Raw genomic sequence first — 23637 nt, 5'->3', positions numbered from 1 at the left:
GCAAACTAGTAATAGTGTAAAGGTACTTTCCACATTAGTAGCTGTGAATAAAACACCCCTATAATGTGTGCAGAAGATGCACACGCCATTTCAATAGTGGGTAACAAATAATGATCGGTTTTTGAAGAGACGTTTGAAAGCCATGGGTTTCCTGCAGACCACAGCAACAAACACACCACAAAGAAATATCACACATTGTAGTCCCTTCCCACAGATCTTTCTTTCTATAATAATCATGCATTAAACCTTATCTTAGACTTTTATAAGCTTTATACTTTCCCCTCACTTCTAATGTAGAAAAAAAGGCGATTGGTTTTTTTCTGAATCACAAAGGCACACACCGTTGAAGTATGTTATTAAATTGCAATTCATGATGATCTATTTCTATCCCATTCACGTATTTGCCTCTTGGTATGACATTAAATCTGTCCATTGGGCAATGTTAATCACACTTGAATAGGAGCACATTGGTTCTAGTGGGAGATAAAAATTCCAAGCTGAGCTTTCTCTAAAACGGATGTAGTTTGCAATGATGGTTTCTACGTGAGGTCACGTCCGTGCATCTTCCCATGTTTACCGCCGACCCACTAACACAAAGTGATGGGCTACTATGCATTCTAGTTTACTTTCGAACCGTGAACGGTATGCATTTGTATAGACGAGGAATGGCACACTCCTTTGGACTTTTTTTTTTTTAATTTTGGTGTTTTTTATTGTTATGTTAATCACCACACATTACATCATTAGTTTTTGATGTTGTGTTCCATGATTCATTGTTTGTGCATAACACCCAGTGCTCCATGCAGAACGTGCCCTCTTTAATACCCGTCACCAGGCTAACCCATTCCCCCACCCCCCTACTCCTTCGGACTTTTTAATTTACTTGGTCTCATTATTCCCACAATATATAAATGAGAAATGACAGGACTGATGAACTAGAAAATCCCCACACAGAATGCAAATTATAACTAATTGTTCACAATGAGTTTCCTTTATGTTCAATGACATGGACTTTTCGGGTTATTTAAAAAAAAATCAGCATGTAAATACTTAACACTCACAAACATCCTTTCCGTGGAGGAAGGATGGAAGGGGCCCTGGGTAACGGGTGAGCGTTATCCCGATCATGGTAAAGGGCTCAAGGTCGAAGACGTTCTATCTCTAGGGTTGTTCTGTGTTTGAAAGACTCTCCACTCAATAAACACTAATTGAGCACCTACTATGTGCAATGAACTGCACTAAGATATAGGATCCCCACGTCCTAGGCCTCTGCCCAGAGCTCCTGAAAAGGTCTTTATCTGCCCTTCTGCCTTGCTGGCTTCCAGAAAATGAACGTTGGTAAAACCCAGAGTAGGAATTTTAGAAATATTGTTTGTTCTCAGCACGTAAGTCTCTGAGATCAGTTTCTAGTATTTAAATGGCAAACAGTTCCGATGTTCACATTGCAAACACAGTTTCACTCTCCAAATCTAAAACAGCATCTCAGTAATCCATGACTTATGGAAATAGGGGTTGGCTCACATCTGCTGGTAGGAGAGCGCATCTGTCCCTTTGTGCACACACAAGCCTCCTGCAGCTTCTCAGGGGTCAGGGAGAGCAGGAGGGCTGTCTTGGTCTCCACCTCGTGGAAATTACCGTGTCCTACTTTGAAAAGCACCTGCTTCCTTTGTTAGGTGCTCTATAAGAGTGTCTTGAAACTAAATATACATTTGACGTGACAAAATGTAGTATGGCTTCCCTTTCTATGGGAGGCAGTAATATACCAGAAGGAGGTGAAAAAGAAAAGACAGTCGTGTGTCTTCAGTATTTGGGATCACCTTTATCCTACAGGACCTGTGTCCTCTTCCTTCTATAGCTTGCAAATTTAGCATTGTGCTTGGAAATGCATGCTTTTTTTTTTTTTTTAAATAAAGGAAAGATGGCGCCAAAGCCTAGGGTGATAACCAAGTGTTGTTGGTTGAGCGTTGGAAACAAAAACGAACACCTGGATTTTTATGTCACCATACAGTCTATTAGGGAAACCTTGTCAAAATGTGAAATGCTTTAAATGGCAAACAGACTCCTGTGCTGTACAGATATTTCCGTGTGTGTTCTACTTTGCATGTAGGTGTGGACTAGGGCGTTTGCATGCCATCGTTCCTTCCCATGAGAAGGGGTATGTGAGCCTCCACATAACCCCAAACATGTTTTCACCCCATCTGTGTGTGTGACACAGGGCACGTTCGGGCATCTTGGACTCAGTGTTCTTTCTTCGGGCTGGTTGCTAATGACCACATTCAACAGCATCGTTTAGACTTTGAGGATAGTTTCCAGTCCTTGCAGTAAATGCTGGTGGAACCCCACTGGCCAGTGTCCCCTCTCTCCGCACCCACCCTGTCCTGTGCTCTATGCACCTGCCGATGGATCCTTTCCCCATAATGTTGAATCTCCCCAATGCCTGCTAACATCCCAAGTTCCCATTCTTTCTGAGCGAATGGTGATTTGGAAGGGTTTGAACGTTGACATCTGCATGAGGATGGACCAATGTGGTCATGCCCTTTGGAAGAGGAACTGGGGGTGCTTTGGGAGAAAATGGTCCGTTGATGACAGAGATGGGGTTGCCCTGATTACCTTCATCCACAGGGGCAGTGGATGACCCCAGTGGGTACCGTGACCATGTCAGTCCAGGGAAAGCAATCCATGCCTGAGATGGAGAGCCCTGAGAAACGCACACATGATCGTTCTAGTTATTAATGCCTGCCTACCAAAAAAATTCCATGTTTAAGAACACGTGTGGTTTGTGAATGCATCTACTCTTAGGTCTCTGTGATTTTGATTTTCTGCATTCATTCGCTGGGATTGACTGCACATCCGATTTCATGGGAAGGCTGTTATTTTGTGGTGTTGACTCTGCCCCGTATTCGTCTCCCTGTTTAGGAGAATATGTGCTCTGGAGTTAACTGGGGCCCCTGGCACAGGATTTGGCATCCCTAGCTGGTCTTCTGCTGAATGGCCAGCCGTACCTGCTTGCTGTGTCCAACGTCAGAGACTTCTCATCTAGCCAGACACGCAGCAAAGTGTTTCGTTCTGTGAGGGGTCTCCTTTAGGCCTTGCTTTTGCAAAACCTGCGATCCACTTTAAATGGAGGGCAAACACAGGTCTGACTTTTTAAGACATTCTCATCTTGCTGCACAAGGCACAGGACCAGGACTCAGCAGTCCCCTGCTCTTTGCTATGCGTCCCGGAATGGGTTCTACCGACATTCACAAAGATTTGCCTGTCCGCTCACACCCAGAGGGACGTTTTGTGGTAGAGGATCCAATTTAGAAATGGCCAGGCTCTGAGCAGTAACAGGAGAACCTCGGGATGTCGGAGACAGCTCCAGCATGTGAGTTCGCCATTTGAATACTTGCTTCACGGTGGGCAAGTCAAGGGCGAAGAAAAACACGGAAGAAGAACAGAAAACAAACAAACAAACAAACAGAATGGAATCTGGAAAACACATTTTCTGTTGAGCCAATGGGAAGCATTTCTCTGAAGGGCAATGGTAGAAATCGAACACTCGAAGGTCGCGTTTTTAAGTGCTCCAAATGCAGCCCATAATGAACCCAACAAAAAGAGCCGTAATCACCGTCGCGGGCTCTCAGCCAGCCGGGTACCTCATCTCTCCAGATTGTGCATCTAATTCCCCTCAATTAAATATGACATTTCTTTGGAAGTCTGCAAAGGAGGAGAATTTTGGCAACATAATCTAAGGGGTGATTGGGAATCCCCAGGTGACCCACGGACGTGAGTTTGAGGATGACGTGTGACCACGGCCTTACCCACAAGACATGATTTCGTTTGCATGGCAGAATGCTAATTCGATCTGCATTTTTTACCGATTTAGCTGTTTTCTTCCCGCGAAAGCAGGCTTTCCTGCAACCAAGAGCCAAGTTTGATGGCAGAAGTCCCTCCTTGTGATCAGCGACCCCAATTTCCCCCAGGTGTCTTGTTTGCCTGTTGGGGAAGCCGCAGATGATGTGCCTCCCAGCATACAGTTGGCACTGAATAAATATTTGATGGATGAGTAAGATGTGTTTCTCAGTGAGACAACACATCCAGAAAATAGAAACGTACTCTTCCTATATTGAAAAAATATATCTTCATGAAATCACTGGCAAAGTTTCTTATTTTCTATAATCTTTTTTGCAGGATTTCAAAGCATGTTATTATTATTATTTTTTATTTTTTCCTGGATAGGCTTTCTGGAAGCACAATGGCTCTCAACGTGTGGTCCATACATAGAGCTCTGGGGTCACGGAGACCCATTCAGGGGGAGTGTGAAGTCAGGAGTATTTTCATGACAATACCCAGAAGTTATTTATTTACTTTTTTCCATTGAGTTGACATTTCCAGAGATGCTACAAAAGATAGTGATTGGGCAAAAATCAGGTTAGTGTCACAGGATGGGAGGTGATGGGTGTGTTAATTCACTTGATTATGGAAATTACTTCACTGTGTATACAATATATCCAGTTATCACGTTCTACGCTTTAAATATATACAGTTTTATTGGTCAACTATACCTCAGTGAAGCTGGGGGTGATAGTGGCACTGGATTATAGGGTAATTCTATTTTTTGTTTTTTGAGGACCCTCCATACTGTTTTCCAGGGTGGCTGCACCATTTTGCATTCTCACGGACAGTGCAAGAGGGTTCCCCTTTCTCCACATCCTCACCAACACCTGTTTTCCTTTCTTCCTTCCTCATTCCATCCCTCCCTCTGCCCCTCCCTCCTTTCCTTCCTTTGGTAAAATCCATTCTAACGGGTGTGAAGTGATATCTTATGCATTCCAATCTTCCAGAGGGTGGGTATCCTATAAAGGGTTCTTACGGTAATAAAAGAAAAAGAAAAAGGAAAAACAAAGAAGGGGTTGCATTCAGCCATACAAGCCATCATTATACCATTCGCGGTCTTGCACTAACAGTTACCGAAAGTCCCACCTGGGGATGTCCTTCGCGGGACAAAATCCCTCACTTAATGACATCTCGACCCTGGAGTGCACATCTTTTTAAGATGGAGCAGTGTTTTTTGTTAGAGCGAACACAGGGAGTGACAAACTAGAGTTCTTTGGATTTGGGTGTTTGGCAGATCTTTTCTCAAAAATGAATGAAATGGCTCTGTCCCCCTCCAGGCAAACAACTCACCGTATTTGTGGACAATGATCAATTTGGACTTGCAAGAGAACCAAAGGATTTTTGGAAAACTTGTATGCAGTGCTGTAAACAGTCTCTCCTTACTTAAAGATGGTCTCTGGTCCCATCAGGGCTGATTATTAACAGAGGTGGTTTCGCTACTGTGATAAAATGTGTCCAGAGGTGCAAGATCTGCACAAGGCGGGGGACCACTATTTTCCAAATGAACAGCATATGGTGTTACTACGAAATCACGCATGGATAAAAGGCCCCCTAAAATGCAAGCCATGACTGATGCAGTTCGTGATTGATTGTCATAGAACAGGCTAAGAAAATCTCATGGGTGATGTCCTGACATTCCATATGGCAAGTCCCATTTAAGTAACGACTGTTTGTGGGGTTCTGGTGGAATTTCCAACCACAGCAACCTGCAAAAGGCTCTTAAAATACCCTTCTCTTTCCTAACTACCTACCTCGTGAGCGCAGATTTTGTTCATCTGCCAACCACAAAAACACGTTGCCACAGATTGGTTGCAGAAGAAAGCAGGGGAATCCATGTGTCTCCCATTAAAGACAGACCTTTAAAACATTTGCAAAGATGTGAAAGAATGGCATTCTTTTTTTTTTTAAGATTTTATTTTATTTATTAGAGAGAGGGAGAGCGGGCATGAGCAGGGGGAGCGGCAGAAGCAGACTCCCCGCGGAGCAGGGAGCCAGATGCGGGGCTCGATCCCAGGACGCCGGGATCATGACCTGAGCCAAAAGCAGATACTGAACCAACTGAACCCCCCAGGCGCCCCAAATGTATAAGGTTTTTATAACCTAAAACTCCCCAATCCTCTCACCGAAAAAGAACGTTTAAATAAATCCCAGAGTGTCTGAAATTTGACAGCAGTCTATTTCCAGGTACAAATAAATACACCTTTGAATTTATAGATACTTCTTTCATTGGCTAACTTTTCCCTATGTTGATTAAAATTATTATCATTATTTTTTTTGTTTTGTTTTGCTGTGCATGGCCCTGTTTGATCCTGTTAGCTTTCCAACTGAGGTGAGAGGCATCCAGGTTTTCCAGGCTACAAAGCAGGCTCAGCGAAGGTGAGGGACCCGGCCCAGCACCACTGAGCTACCAAGATCCTTCCCTAAGCCAGTCCACATTCCTGATGGTGGTGCTAAGTACCCCTTCCCCGCAGGAGACGCTGTGCTTTCCAATTAATTACAGGTGTCTTTAGGTTTTGAATATTACACATGTAAACGCGTAACTTATTTATACCCCTTGCTGTTGCAAATCGGAAGACGTGTATTATTCGAACGTGCATGGAAACTCATTAAAATGCTCTTGTTAAAAGGAAATCCTAAAAGGATCCCACTCTCCAAAAGCAAACTCAATTAAACATTTTATTTTTATGTATATAAATATATATGTGATATATATATTGGTAATGAGCACTTCAATCTTAACAGATGACCTTAAATAGTTTAGATGCATTAGAATCCGTTTCTGATGTTTTCCCCCTAAGATATGGGAAAAATTAGTACACCTTTTCTTCCTTCCAATTTGTGCTTTTATACGACACTTACACATTTTCAATTTTTTTGGAATGTAATTAAGTCTTTTGGGCTTCATGGTTGGTTGAATTCCAAAAATGTTCTAACTCAATAAAAGAAAGTATTCGAATATTATGTAAATATTATTCATTTAAACATTTTAATTGGATTCACAGAGATGAAAATGTATTCTTAACATCATTGAAACTTTGCTGCTAAACAAACACACTTCCAAGTGTCAAGGTTTGCTGGGTTCTCTAATAATTTTCTTTCAGCTTTCATTTCTTCTTCTGATTTGGCGCAATTTCTGGTGACCTGGTTTAATATTTCCTTTATTTCTTTTCATTCCGATGAAAGGTTTCCTTAATGATCAGATTTTAAATTTAAAAAGTGTGAATGGGGGGAGGGAAAGGAAACATTCTGGATTCTTATATTTTTTGAAGGATGCTCTAATCCTCGTATGTTTGGCTTCTTACAACATTTCTGGGTGGAAATAATATCTTCCCCCCCCTTCAGCTAATTAAAGACTTTGATTTATTGTCCCCTAACTTTCAGTGTGGTTGACTTGAAAAGCATGACATTCAACTGGCCGTCGTCAATTCTTAGATGTTTTCTTTCTAGAAGGTTCTCCAACTTGTAACCAGGGAGAGGGGCTTTTGTTTTCATCCTACTCAGTTTTTGTTGGAGCATTCATGTTTGTATTTCAAAAATCTCTGCAATTCAGGGGGCGACCATTTTTTATATATGGATATAATAAATAAAATAGCCATGTGTACATGTTTACATATTTATATAAATATATATTAGACGTGATGTATATTATTACACTAGGCACACCCACGCACCCACGCACACACATGCCCACCTGCTTTTTATAGGGACCTTTTCTTGTTTTCTGTCTGGAGTCTTCTCTCTCTTTCGATGGTGAAACTTGAGAGAGAGAGAGAGATTGAAAGAGAGAGAGTTATCTCTCTTCTTGGCATTGTGCTTTTTCCTGTACGTGCATATGTCTGATTTTATTTTATAACTGGCAGATAGTAAGTTGTAAACATAACCTTCACTTATGCTTAAATACTTCAGTGTGCATTGTTTTTTTTTAAAAAAAAAAAGCACAGAAATTCCCTTAGCTATCACTGGTGTAGGACAATACTCTGATCCACAGACCTTGTTCAAACTTTGCCAATTGTCCCACTATTTTGCTTTCTAAGAAAAAAAAAAGGGAAAGGATCATATATTTTCTCATCCAGGACACACAGTCCAAGACCCCAGTTCATAGTTCATTCTCACGTCCCTTTAGTCTCCTTTTATGTGGAAGGGCTGCTGGGCTTTCTTTGTCTCTTATGATGCGAATGGAATTATTTATTGTTTTATTTGTTTATTATTTCTTATTTATTGTTAGGATGCCCTTGATTTGGATATGATGGATGTTCCGTGATCAGATGAGGTTAGGCATTTTTGACAGTACTGTAAAATAGATGTGATGCTTTTTCAGTGGACCACATCAGCAGACAGTCACCTGGCCTGTGTTTATCCTATTTCTGGTGAGATTGGTGTCCATGGCTTGGTTCAAGGATTTCTGCAGGCTTCTCCTCCGTAATGGTGCCAACCTTCCCTTTGCAATTAATAGATATCTTTACTCTGAAGGTAAATATCCTTCTCTGCACCAACTTTTACCCACCAGACTGGTTCTTTCCTGAAAGGATGATCTTTATGATGGTTGACAAATGACATTTTCCTGATTTTTCAAGCTATATCATTTCTTCCATGTTTATTAAATTGGCTTTCTTTTGCAAGAAAGCGTTTTCCCTTTCTCCCTATTCACTCCTTTTAGAATATGTTGATTATTATCTATTTGGATGCCCACACTGTCCCAGATTTTGTCCAGTAAGTGTCTCTGCAAGTTGTCTGCTAAGTTCTTTAAGTGTGTCCTACACATTCTTTGAGCACTGTCTTACTTTCTGGCACAGCAAGGCGATCATGCCTAATCTGCTTCTTCCATGATCCCAGCACCGGAATCAGCCCTTTGCCCTGGTTCCTTTTAGTGGGGAATGGTGACTAGAAACCATGGTCTAGGTGATGGGTGTGCTCATTGCTGGTGGGCTGTCTGGGGATGTCATTCTTGTCGATCTTCTCATGGAACATAGTATAGATTAATATATAGAATTAAAATATGATAGAAATATAATAGTAACATAATAATAAGTACAAGATAATTACACACAATACATACAATCACATACATACAATACAGTACATGCAATACATACTGTACATAAGTTAATTTCATACAATACATCATAATAAGTACAAGATAAGTACACACAATACATATAATTACATACATACAGTAGAGTACATACAATACATGAAATACATAAGATAATTACATACAATACATAGTACAAGATAATTACACACGGTACACACAATACAATAATAAGCATAAGATAATTACATACAAAACATACAATACAGTACATACATGTAATACATAATTACTTACAATACAATAATAAGCATAAGATAATTACATACAATACATACAGTCACATACATACAATGTAGTACATGCAACACATACCACACATAAGATAATTTCATACAATACATCATAATAAGTACAAGATAATTACACACAATACATACAATTACATCATACAGTACAGTACATACAATACATGTAATACATAGGATAATTACATTCGATACATAATAAGTACAAGATAATTACATACGATACAACAGTAAGTATAAGATAATTACATATAATACATACAATTACATACATACAATATAGTATATGCAATACATACAATACAAAAGATAATTACAAACAATACATCATACTAAGTATAATTATATACAATACATACATTAATATACTATATATAGTATGTAATACTATATACTTTATACCATAATATACACTTTATAATGTATTTATATCTAAAATATACCATATGTCGCATTTGTTATACTTTATTATATATATTATCTTTACTATAATATATATGAGTAGATAATATCATATATACAATATATATGAAATCTAATTCATGTGTTCCTTCTAGCTTTCCCCTTTTGTATCTTTTTAAACTCTATTCTCCAGCATTGAGCACCATGATTTCCATTATCCACAAGATATTTACTCACTTGTTCTTTTTTTTTTTTAAGGTTATTTATTTTAGAGAGAGAGAACACAAGCCCAGGGAGGGGCAAAGGGAGAGGGAGAGAAGCAGCTCCCCGCTGAGCAGGGAGCCCCAAGTGGAGCTCGATCCCGGGACCCCGGGATCGTGACCGGAGCCGAAGGCAGACGCTTAACCGACTTGAGCCACCCAGGCGCCCCTTACTCATCTGTTCTCTCCAAGAATATCCATTAAGGCATGGAACGCCTTAAGGAATGGCCAACCCGTAGCAGTGACAACCAGTGGTATCAAGGGGAGTTGGACATGCATTTAGATCCCTTCTGTGTTTCACCCAGGTAGACAGTCGGCATTGTGTGCAGAGAGACATTTCTGTCCGCCTTCTCTTCCATGTGCTTATGTGGCTCACTGGAAATAGAGTTGGGTTCATTTGTGTTTGTTCGAATTAACTTTTATGTTTTTCCCTCTCCATCCTTTGGATTACATGTCTATTTCTGAGGATGTGAGGCATAATACAGTATTAACGGTCACAATTATGGGGCGCCTGCCTGGCTCAGTTGGTGGAGCATGCCACTTTTGCTCTCAGGGTTGTGAGTTCTAGCCCCACAGCAAGCGAGGAGCCTACTCAAAAAAAAAAAAAAGAAAAGAAAAGTCACATTTATACAAGAAAAGGCATACCGAGGGAAGGGTCAGTGCCCCGGGTGCCTGATTACTCATCCGCACTTCCCTGATCTTTCCATTGTTTATCTGTCCCCCCAAACAGAAATATCAGTACTGTCTGCTTAACTCTTATTGTATTTCTTTTTATACAAATGAACCTTTTGATTTTTCACTTTAGCTTGCGTGTGTGTGTGTGTGCGTGTGTGTGTGCGCGCGCGCGCACCAGAGAGAAACTAGGATGCTCTTCTGCATTTTGTGTTTTCACTTTCCAATATTATCTGAAAATTCCCCATGCTAGCTCAACAGAACCTTTGTAAATTTCTCTTTGTTTCAGTTTTCCTAAAAGCCCATGTGGTGGGTACTCACCATGGTTTATTCAAACCACCGCCTATGTGTGGACATTTCAGGGTTTTTTTTCACCAATATTTTGCAATTGCAAACAATGTTACCGTGACTCTCCTTTCGGGGGTGTGTTTTTATACTGTCGGAGGCATATCTTCAGGGTAAATTCTGAGGACTGGGATTGATGGCTTAAAAATAAGTGAGTTCACAGTGATTTTGTTGTTGTTTGCTTTATTCTTTTTCAGATAGTGCCGAATTTGCCTTCAAAGGGGTTATAAAAATCTGGCTTTCCTGGGGACCCTACGAAGACTGAAGTTTCCTCAAAGCCACAGCAAATTTTCATAAAAGTTTTAGGAGACAACGGGCATCCCAGTGAGGGTTTAATTTTAGTCTCTGTTTCTCTGAGGGTGGCTGAACATCTTTTTCCTCTGATCAAGGGCCATATTTTATATACATTGCCTGTTAATGATTTTTTTTGCCCATTAAAAAAAGGTTTTCGTTATTTTTTTTCATTGACAGGGAAATCTTATACATGAGGTTTATGTCGCCTTTAATCTATGAGGTGTGTTGTGAATATTTTCCCTTTTTCTCAGTTGCGTTTTGACTTTGTTTGGAGTGCTTGGGTTTGGGTTTTGTTTGTTTTTTGTTTTTGTTGTTGTTGTTTTGCCATCAAAAACTTATTTTGAATGTAGTTGGAATTTTTAAAAACTGTGACATAGGAGGAATTCACTCACGTTATCTTTTGGCCCTAATATTTTTCTTTTCTTTTCTTTCTTTCTTTCTTTCTTTTTTTTTTTTTTAGTATTTTTCTTTTAACATTTAGTGTCCCCCTCTGAAGTGTAGTCTTTCTCTGGTGTGAAATACATAACTAATGTGAATTGTTTTCCCAACTGTCTACCCAGTTGTCCCAAGACTACGTAATAGAAAGTAAATTTCTGCTCAGTCATGTGAGATGCTGTTTTATGCACATTCCCACATATATTTGAGCCTAGTTATGAACTTTCTCTTTGAGTCCACTTATTTTTTTTTTATTATATAAAAAAGAATAGAGACCCTGTACTATTTAAATGTCTGGTAGGGCTAGTTCTCAATCACATTGGTTTGCTTTGTGTCTGTGTGTGTTCTAGTTATTTTCACACATTTTTTCCCATATAAACTTTAACAATCCCCCTCCCAAGCTCCATAAATATAGTCTGGAGTTGCATGGAATGTACTTACTGTCACAGGGAGAATCGACATCTGGAAATGGTTACTGTTAATCCTGTACCCAATATCGTGTTTTTAAAGACCTGTGTTTTTGGCCTCTGTGAGACCCCTATTCAGATGTGTCAGGCTCTGCTTTCTTTCCGTATCCCATCATTAATCGTAGTTAGAAATCACTGGGGATACTGCAGAAAGGCTAACCCCTCCATGTAGCCCACGATGCGAGCAACAGATTTATCATGATTGTCGAAACAATGACCAGTTTCCCCATATTTTAATGTCAGTATCTGAGACCGTCTTTGTATTCGACCAGCTCAGAGAAATGGGAGAAGGGTCAATTGTATTCTTTTATTGCTGTACGACAGATGATATTTCAGACTTGTTTCCCCTTGCTAACTTTTGTTTTTTTCCTTTTGCCAGAAAAAAAAAAAGTTAACAGCTTTAGAATTCATTCCAGAGAAGCCTTCCTTTAATCATCCACATTAGCTGTACTAATTGGACTTTTTGGTACTCGATGCTTCCAAACCTCTGAGTAGAATTACCTTCAAGTGTTATATGTGGTGTGGCATTAGCATTCCAAAGCTGTTGTGTAATTCTGCCAAACTCCTGAGATTTTATAGCTATAATGTCTTTTATCTGACTTCTACTTTCTTTCAATAAAGAAACTGAAGTAGTATTTTCTTTGCGATGTCTAAACCTATCCAAATTGATAATATCTGAATGACACAGTTCTAAGATTAATAAAGACCAGTGGCTGTGTTATCAAAAACCTACCAAACACATTTATCTTCAGAGACTATTATTTTACATAAAAATCCAGCCCTGACTTTCATAACTTTTGGGCATATGGGCTGGGTTCATTAATATGCTAACTTCTTCACATTATTCATAGGAGCTCCTCTGATTAGATGTTAACGTGTGACATTATCATTAAATAGCACAGAAAGAGCCTTTATTTTCCACAGAGCCATGAAGCCAGCTGGTCTTTCCCGAGTTTTTCCTTAGCATCAATTTTGTATATTCAAGAAAACCATTATTTTGAAATATTTATAGACACGGAAGAGAGTAATCAAAGAGTTGAGATAATTTAGGCTGAAGAAATAAAACCTGAGGAATGATTAGACTTTAAAAAAAAAAGGATGCAGAGAACAACCATTTCCAAATTCCTTAAAGACACTGGCATTGGAAGCCAGCTAAGGTTTGGGGGGAAAATTACGCATTGTAGGAATTTTATTAGAGTACATGGCGTGTGGGCATATGTGTGTTTTAAAGGGTGTGCTTGTGTGGTGGTTATTATATCTTCCCATTAGGGTGATTCTAAAATCTTCAGCTCCTTTTTTTTTTTTTTTTGGATTTTATGTATTTATTGGAGAGAGAGTGAACACGAGCTGGGGGAGGGGCAGAGGGAGATAGAGAAGCAGACCCCCCCCCACCCCCGAGCAGGGAGCCTGATGTGAGACTCGATCCCAGGATCCTGAGATCATGACCTAGGCCAAAGGCGGACGCCTAACCGATTGAGCCCACCCAGGCGCCCCCCGCCCCAGCTCTTGACTACCTTGTTCACTCATCCAATGGGTCAACAGATGTTGCCAGTTTCAGCAAATAAAAGCACAGGGTTCCCAGCTGAATATGAATTTCAGATACATAGTGAATATTTTCATTGTAAATGTGTCCATGCAAATATATGGCAAGTATTTTTTCCAGTAAAAATATACATTGTTTATCTATGTTTCACATTTACGTGGGCATCCTGTATTTTATCTCGGCAGCTCTAGACCTATGTCTGGAGAATGCCATGTAGCTAAACAGATGAATGAGCCATCATCGCCGTGTTAAGTCATGTGCTGGCTTACCAGGGTGGGTGCAGACACATTTTCACAAATGCAACCATGCTTCAAAGAAATAATACAGAAATACCTGACCATGTAAAGTAGATCAACATCAAACATCACTTTGGCCTCATTGGAGGGTGGAGGCTTTATCGTGGCCTGGGATTCAACATTGAAACCTCTCTCCTCGGCAAACGGTAAGGTATGGAGTCCCACCACACCAATCATGGGGAATTTTGTTTCTGTGTCCAGTGGTAGCACACACTGCCATTTTAAATGGCCCACGTCAGTGATGCTTGGGCTAATTCAAAATATATTAAGAAAAGTTAACTCTGAATTGCAACATATTCACATGTATTATTCTTATGCAGTCTAGGATTATGCTGGTCTCCTGAAGTATGGAAATGGGAGAGAAAAAAATGTATGTTTTATCTTATTTTATTGTTATTATTTTTTTAAGCAGACTCCACAGTGTGGAGCCCAATGTGGGGCTTGAACTCACGACCCTGAGATCAAAACCTGAACTGAAATCAGGAGTTGGACGCCTAACCAAGTGAGCCGTCCAGGTGCCCCAGGAATGTATATTTTGCAGTTGCATTAAATACCTTCTCTGGTAAGAGAACATGACATCTGAAGAGAAGGAAATTGAATACAACATTTATTAAGTACCTACAACTGAATTATGCTAGAGATTGTCGGAAATAAATCGATGAATAAAAATAGTCATTGTTCTCCAGAATTCATTATCAGGGAAGGGAGAATGCTTTGCACGTAAATAGCTCTAATACAAGGCAATGGAAATAAATGGTTTTGCTCGTTTTGCAAGCTTCAAAGACAACAGGAATAATGTGTTTTATATAACTTCCACTTTCAATTAAAAAAAAAAAACCAAAATAATCCTCATGAGACGTGAATAATCCTATCAGCATGGTTGACAGGGGAGTATTTCCTGATTCTTTCTATGTATAATTAATAGAGTCCTTCTTGATAGAGAGGAGAAGCTCTCATGTGGGGACGTCTAGAATGTTGATGGTTGTAGTAAGAAAGATATTTCAGGAAAGTGCAACAATATTAGCAATTATTTGCTGTTCATTGAGTTTGAAAATTAGGTAATCGGAAAGCTTAGCAAACGTGGTGTCTATGCCTTGATCATGTGAAATCCAGATTAAATCGGGTTAAGGCATGACTTCGGGGTCAGTGAATAGCAACGCAAAAAGGAGACAGAATGGCCATAGGGAGATGAAGCCATGGTGTTGAAAAATTATTATTATTATTATTATAGTTTTGAGGCAAATTTCAAGGACTTCAATTCTCTTCCATGGCACGAAAGCTTGGACGCTCTGCCTGATTTTTAAAGTGTCTGATTTATGGTGCATGTTTAATAAAAGTATTCGCAAGGATGACAGCTGTCCCCAGATATCTGAACAAAAGGAAAGATACCCCTAACCTTTGAAACTAGGTCTCTTACGTTCTCTGTTGAACTGGTAAGGAATGTCAAACATCCTATTGTAAAGACTCAGAAACATTCATTTTGTTTTATTTTATTTTATTAGATTTTATTTATTTATTTGAAAGAGAGCGTGCAGGAGCAGGGAGGGGGAGGAGCAGAGGGAGAGGGAGAAGCAGACTCCGGGAGCCCAAGTTGGGGCCGGATCCCTGGACCCTGAGATCATGACCTGAGCCAAAGGCAGATGCTCAACCAACTGAGCCGCCCAGGCACCTCAACACTCAGAAATATTCAAATCCCTCTCATTTGACCATATTTGGAAAAATATTTTTAAACCACCTTTTGGAATGATCTGTCCTATTTAACAAAAGGTTTTGCTAACCCTTTAACCCTTGTTTAGGCATATAAAATGTGAGGGTTGTAATATTGCAAACCAAAGACCATAAAGTTATTGATATGTTTCTAATACCCCAATATGGTGTATGTTCTTCAACTTTACAGGTGTCCCTCGGAGATATTGCTGGTTTGGTTCCAGACCGCCTCAATAAAGCTGGTGTTGGAATAAAGCGAGTCAAATGCATTTTTTGTGTTCTTGGCGCATATAGAAGTTACGTTTACACAATACTGTAGTATTGTTTTCTACTTCAAGATGGAGAGTGTCATGCCTGTCTCTCTTTACATATATGTCTCTCTCTCTATATGATTGGCTATTGCACCTTAACTAACAAACACTTTATGGCTAAAAAAACATGCTCGGTATTTAACTAACAAATATTGGATGGCTAAAAAAACCACTCACCATCATCAGAACTTTCTGTGAGTTATAATCACTGATGACAGATAGCAGTTTATATTGATGTATATGTATGTTTATATGTATCTATATAGGGAGAGATGTGCATGACACTATACATCTTGAACTAGTAAACACATACATATATGTCACACACATGCATGTTATGTACTTGAATAAATAGAAATAGAAATAAACAGAAAATTATATAAATTGTATAATGTACATTTTCATGGAAGTAAAAATAATCCAAGGAATCTGTCTACTTTTGTCAATTAAAATTAAAAGAACCAAAAACAAGGAGATCACTGCGTGCAAAAGGCATCTAATATATTTGTAAAGACATACAAGTAAGTTCTTTATTGTTTTTATATTTTTACATAATACAGTGTTTGACTTTAGCCAAATAAAAGCAATGCAAGGGGCTCCTGGGTGGGTCATTTGGTTAAGCGGCTGCCTTCGGCTCAGGTCATGATCTCAGGGCCCTGGGATCGAGCCCCGAGTCAGGCTACCTGCTCAGTGTGGAGTCTGTTTCCCCCTCTCCTTCTGCCTCTCCCCCGACTCATGCCCTCTCTGTTACTCTCTCAAATAAATAAATAAATAAATAAATAAATAAATAAAATCTTTTAAAAAAAGTTCAACACAAACCTAGATAGCCTGCAAAAAAAAAAAAAAAAAAAAGTGGGGGAGAGTCTAATTGAGACAAATTCAATGTATTTTGAAAGGACATCATGCCCAGTTCCACTAAATGCTAGTTTTAATTGCATGCCACATTTTACAAGCCCGAAGCCCCGCTTACATTTTGGAAACACAATTACATTTGCAGGAAGAGTAATGCAGAATACAGAATGTTCTTTTCTTTCTGCCGAGCAGAATATAAAGTGATAGCGTGCTCTTGGGACCTGCTGCATCAGACTTAGTCCATTAACAAAGGACCCGATTGGAATTCATCAAATCCTCCTGATTTTTAAGGCTTGCTGTCAGAAAGATTGGGTTTAAGATAGCTGCACTGAAGTTTGCACTCTGGGAACTTTACATTTCATGTTGGCTCTTATGCGATTTGAGTGAATTAATCAATCCTTAAAACCCCAACTAAAAGCATTTCATCAGAAACACTGCTAATATTATTCCCCTTACATTTCACAGATCTTGCTATAAAATGCTTTTAAACAGCATTGGTTGAAGAGGGCAAAATGTAATGTGGGATGTGTTTCTAGAAAAATGCCTCCAAATCAAGATTTACCTTATTAAGGGGGAGGATATGAACATAAACAAGCCTGAGTGAAAATAGCAAAAATTCGGAATAGATCGGCACTGTTACTCTTCACATAATGTTGAATATATCCAACAAAGAAGTACAAAGAGCCTCAGGTTACTCTTGCATGGACTTCCTGATTATTAATCAAAACAATATTTATCAATGTATATTTCTGAAAGTAGATTACATAGAATCTGTTTCTCAAAATCAGTTGGTCAATGTCTGCTAGGGCTGTATTTTATTTTCATGAGTAAGTGCCATAAATGTGAAATTGTTCCAGACTCAATATACATGTATAGGCATACAGTTGTCTATGAACTCATCAGTCTTATGTTAATTCAATTCAACATTTATGCTTATGTACATATATATAGTATATAGACAGTATTAATCAATATATTAATTATTAATATCAATTAACAATCTAACAAATTTTATATTAAAATAATTAAATTTTAATATAATTAATAATTGATATATAATATTATTATGCTATATACTTTATATGCAAATGTATAGTGTATATATAATATTATATAGAGAGTCTATATATAATATAGTCTCTCTATAGTCTGCATACAATTAGAATGTTCTCACTCTAACATTCTTTTCAGAGATACAAATGTCAAGTAAAGAAATCATGGCTATGGCACACTCAAACTCCAAAATTCTCCTGCATTTCGCAGTGTCTTTTCAAGTTCTGTCCTCGATGTTCTTCCTGGAATGTTGCAGGCTGGTAACTAAAGTATTAGTTACCACAGACAACCCTGAAGCTGTGTAGGCTCCCATTTTTCTGGCTGGAGGCATCCTCCATCCCTCTACTGCATGTGTGAGGTAGACCAGATACCTCATTATGCTCTGGTACTCAATCCTATTGTGTTGTTCTGGGATTCTGCAGCTGACAAGTGGATCGTCCCACTGGCCAGTGCCATGTTTCTTTCAAAGGATGGCTTGAAATTGGGCTCCTCTCTCTCTAAAAAAACACCATGTTTTAAACTACAAAATCATCTGTAACTTGTTCCTTTCTACTAAGAGTACCTTCATTGTGTTCCGTTGCCAATGATGAGCCCTCACTAACACATTATGGAAATGCCTGCAGTAATGGACCATCCAGGCAAGGGGATTTCTGGTAGGTTATTTTTGTTTGAACTGATGCTTGAATGCTCTGGTCGAAGGCCCTTGAATTATTAATTGCAATGCAGGGCCTCGTGAAGCCATGGTTTGGCAATCCACGTTAGGAGGCAATAAACCATTTTAATTGGCTCACAGGCAATAAGAACTGTGAAGTGTGGTAGATTATTCCTTACTGTGCTACGGATTTTTTTTTAAGATTTTATTTTTAAGCAATCTACACCCCATATGGGGTTTGAACCCACAACCCCAAGATCAAGAGCTTCATGGTCTACTGACTGAGTCAGCCAGGCCCCCCATGTGCTATGGATTCTTAAAGAAAGAAAATCCTTGATTCAATATGTTATTTCTTGGCATTACCAGAAAAGAAAGGATTGTCCTATTTTCCTTCAAAATAGGCTCTGATTTTTTTATGGGCCCAGGGCTGATATATGTGAAATTTAGATGGGGTTGTGCTACTTGGTTTCAACAAAGCATGATGGGCAACTTTCCTCGGTCTCTAGTCAAGCTGATAGGGAGGATGTCATGACAGTCCTAGGTTTACTTTTTTTTTTTTTTTAAGATTTTATTTATGTATTTGAGAGAGAGAGAGCATGAGCAGGGGGAGGGGCAGAGGGAAAGGGAGAAGCAGACTTCCTGTTGAGCAGGGAGCCCGATGCAGGGCGCTCAATCCCAGGACCCCAGGATCATGACCTGAACTGGAGGCAGATGCTCAACTGACTGAGTCACCCAGGCGCCCCAGGACACTCCAAGGGTTGTAACGGGAACATTGCAGGGCGTCCTGACGTGGATGTTCCCTCACTCATAAATACTCAGGGTCCTTCAACGAGGCTGTGCCCACCTTGTTGGAATGCCTTGGAACATCCTCACCTGACATGTCATCTCACCTGCCATGTCACCTGACCTAAGATGTTACCTCCCAAGGGACTGTCATTTTTCTCTATGCCCCATCATTTTCCTTTCCTGTGGTCTCCAGAACGATCCCAAAAGTCAGATCCCAGCTAGCCCTGGGGCCATTTGTATTAAATGAATCCAGGGAGAAGAGAAGCAAGCACTACAATGAAGGCAATATTTAGCGATTTTTTTTTAAATCAACAAATCCTAGGAGAATATCTGGAAATGGGGAAAGATGCTGCATGGGCTACTCAAAGAAGGAGGAAAATTGTTAAAAATTAGTTTCAATTTATTTTTATGGCTGCATCTACTCAAGAGCAGCTGGGAGGCCCTTTCAGTGTTTGGTGTGTTGATTGAATACTGAATAAGGTGAGATGTCGCAAAGTCCCTGGAGGGATGTGAAGGGAGGAATATGAAGGCTTTGGGCACGTGTGACCTGCCTGTGTTCTCCGTGGGGGCTCGAGGTTCCCTCCCTTTATAAGACCACTGAGAAGTATATTGATAAGCAAATCTAGCCCCTGTTAAAAGTGCTGCATTATATGTGTGCAAGATGCTATGGACTGGTTTGTGTTCTCCCCAGATTTGTATGTTGAAACCCTAACTTCCCATGTGACTGGATTTGGAGATAGGGCTTTGTGAGGTAATTACAGTTCGGTGAGGTCATAAGGGTAGGGTTCTAATTTAGTAGGATTGGTAGCCAAGGGAAAAGCCATGTGAAAACAGAGGAGGGTGGCCCTGTCTACACACCAAGCAGAGAGTTCTCACCACAACCCAGTCCTGCCTATGCCTGGCTCTGCCACTTCTGGACTCCAGGACTGGGAGAAAGGAATGTCTGTTGTTTAAGATGCCCTGTCTATGGGATTTTGCCATGGTGGTCTTCACAGACTCAGACACAAAGGATGAGAATTGTGTTGTGTGGCATCTGAAATGTGCTCACATAATCACTGGGGAAGGAGAAAATGAGTGACGTCCACAGGAGATTGTTTAAGCACTCCACGTCATTAGAGGTCATGGATGACGAGGCATGGGGACCAGCACGGGAACTGGCAGGTTTCGCTCACAATCTTTGTTGAAGGCTAATTCACCACAACATCTTCAGGGCCCAAAGAGAGAAGCTGACTGTGTTATGGTCCAACGCTGGGAAAGTACATGGTTATGATGAGTGAGTACTTACCTTGCGGTACGTGGTGCCTCAACTGTACCCAGATCCACGTTATTTCCAGACCGGGAGCTGTCCGGGAAGGGCCCTCGGTGAGTCAACACTATTTACAAAACTAACGTTACGTGAAGAACAAAAGATGCCAGACTTTTGAGGATTTTGGGGTCACTGGCTCTGAGTTAGCACACATCCCCCGTGGCTCAGAATGCTTCTCTGGTAACTGAGAGTGGGGACTTCTCAGGAAAGGGGTTCACTTAAATAGAGTCATGATACAAATCTATCTTATCGGTCTAAGCCACTATGTCACTATTTCTCCTGTTTCTAAATATATGTATTTTGAGTCCATATACTTAATACCTAGCAGGGACCTGAACATTGGCTTTGTACCTTCAAGTCAGGATTATAATGGCAGGACCTGACAGGTTACCTCTTTTTACCAAAATGGTAAGCCCACCCAACAAGAAGTCCCTGGGAAATGCTGGAGGTTAGTGCTGTCTTTAGAGTCTAGCGATATGTAGGGATAGTGGTCCTTTATGTATGCTTGTTATGAACTGAGTTGTGTCCGCCCAGAACTCACATGTTGAAGCCTTAACCTGCAGGACCTCAGAATGGGACTGTTATTGGAGATGGGGTGTTTGAAGAGGGGATTAAGGTAAAATGAGGTCACTAGGGTAGGCCCTGATCCCATCAGCAGACGAGATGAGGAAACAGACACACAGAGGGACGACCACATGAGGACACGGGGAAAACATGTGGTCTACAAGCCCAGGAGAGAGGCCGCAGGAGGAACCAGCCTCGGCCCTTCCTGGATCTCAGACGCCCAGCTTCCAACGCTGTAAAAAATAAATGGCTGTAGTTTAAGCCTCCCTATCTGTGGTATTGAGTTATGGAAGCCTTAGCAAACTAAATCAATGACAATGTAATGAGCCTGTTGGGCTTGGCTGAGGACTGGCAGGTTGTAGAGATTTCCTGGATCATGGTGAGCTCGCTTATATGGTGATGCTGATTTCTTTGCTGTTCCACAAGTGGTTAATGTCAACCCTGGAACCTGGGAAGCACCCATGGATATGGAAAATGCTTTTGTGTCACTTTTCTTCTCATCAAAGGTCAACAGTCAGAGGGGGATAGTTCAAGAAGCAGGGACGTAACAGGAGACGCCACGTATTCCACCGACTTCCCTCAAGGAGCTGTCTTCATCAAGAGGGTATTTGATCCCCCAGCGACATCAGGAGACAGGCATGTCTTAGCACCCAGTTTTGATTATATCATGGTGATAGGACCTGCTGAGCAGGAAACAACTACCCTGAAAGCCTCGGGGAGAAATGTTAACCAAGTGTAGTAAACGAATATCACAAAAATATTAAGGGATTGGCCATTCTGGAGAAATTTTTGTAGGGTCTGCTGCCTGTGACTTGTCAGAACACCTCATCCAAATTGAAAGAAGAGGTATTTTCCACCAGTGCTTTGGGGTATTTGAACATACTGCTCTTACTATGTTCGCTAAGTTATCTGAAGCACTTTGAAAGAGACCCACATTAAGGAAGGGGATTTTAGCAGCTCCGGGAGGCAGTGCAAGCAGCAATACGACTTGGCATTGATGACCTCATAGCACCTGTAGAGTCTGCCCAATCAGAACCTGATATAGGAGCATCTACAGCAAGACAAGAATCAAGTTCAGGGTTATGAACTAAGTGTGCCTCCCCAAGCACAGAGCCAGCCTCCCGGGAAAAACCAACTTCAGGATTGCCTTTTGAGCCCCAGAAGATAGAAAGAGAGGCTCAGGTAGAACTTAGTGACCATGCGTCTCAAGGTCCCCATTGTGAACTGCCCACCCACACTGCCGGGAAGTTGGTGTGGGCATCAGCCCTTGGTCACAATTGGGACTGAGCTTCCCTAGTTCCCGAGGGTGGCAACAGGACCTAAATGTGAAGGAGTCCCAGTCTGACAGTCTGTGATCTCTATTCTGCTGCACCACCCGTTCTTCCAAAACCTACGCCTAGTGGCCTCACGGGGGGTCCCCATGACCATTTGATGGTGGAGGCAGATCGCTGCCTGGTTTACTGACAACTCTACAGGAGGTGTTAGCACCAGTAGAAGAAAACAGTGTAGACATATGGCCTGTTGGTGGCTTTCAGGTGCCTAAAATGGGGAGGGGTACTCAAGGAGGAAAAGTTAAGTTCCCTGGCGAGGAGAATTCCAAGGAGTTCCACTTGGGGTCCACTTGCTGCGGAAGACAGTTGGCTACAATGATGGATCTACCACTTGTCCTAAATACCTCTCTTTCCATTTCCCCTGCAACTTCGCATGGGGTGTTGGTAGGGTGACCTCACCGTGTAGCTCATTTTGCAGATGAAGGTGAGGTTGCCACTTGACTAGAGGAGGGATTGACAAAACCCAGAGATGTTCTCAGTGACAAATGAGATTCTGATTAGTCTCAATCTGGGGAGATTATTATGTTAGGTAATTATGGGTTTGATCATTGCTATTTGGGGTTCAGTGATGGGAAAGGGAGTTTGTAAGAAAGTAGAGCAGCCCAAGGACGGTTCTCAGAGAGAAGCTGCCCACTGGCCCATCCTTCATCATGCCCAATCCCTTCCTAGATAAGCTGCCTCTTCTGGAGTTTGGAGATCCCTCCTCCTCCTGTGGGTAGGTTCCACCATGTGTCCCATATCCCACCAAGCAGATGCACCCACGTGGGACTTGGAAGGTGGCGGTGAGCAACATGAGCGGAAGAAGCATGAAGAACCATTCCGTTTTGGGTTGAGGTATTTGCTTTCCTTGGGAGGCTGAGGCAAGTGTTCTCGTTGTGTTCAAAAGTAATTTGGTGGCAAATGCCCTAAGGGATGGTTAACCATCTTGTCTGGCCTGATCCTTTCTACATGATCTTATTGCTTGGTTTGTCTACTTTCTCAGCTATTCAGGAAGACAAATTAACTACCATGGGAGAGTCATTTTTAAGATCAAATGTAGGGATCCGAAGAGGTACTGCACCCCGATGTTTATAGCAGCAGTGTCCACAATAGCCAAACTGTGGAAAGAGCCAAGATGTCCCTCGACAGATGGAGGGAATACA

Source organism: Eumetopias jubatus, unplaced genomic scaffold (assembly GCF_037043125.1).
Source record: "Eumetopias jubatus isolate StellerSeaLion01/CBP00866 unplaced genomic scaffold, mEumJub1_p1.0 scaffold_11, whole genome shotgun sequence".
NCBI classification, from domain to species: Eukaryota; Metazoa; Chordata; class Mammalia; order Carnivora; family Otariidae; genus Eumetopias; species Eumetopias jubatus.
The sequence above is the reverse complement of the archived record's forward strand: the minus strand, read 5'-3'. Positions refer to the sequence as shown.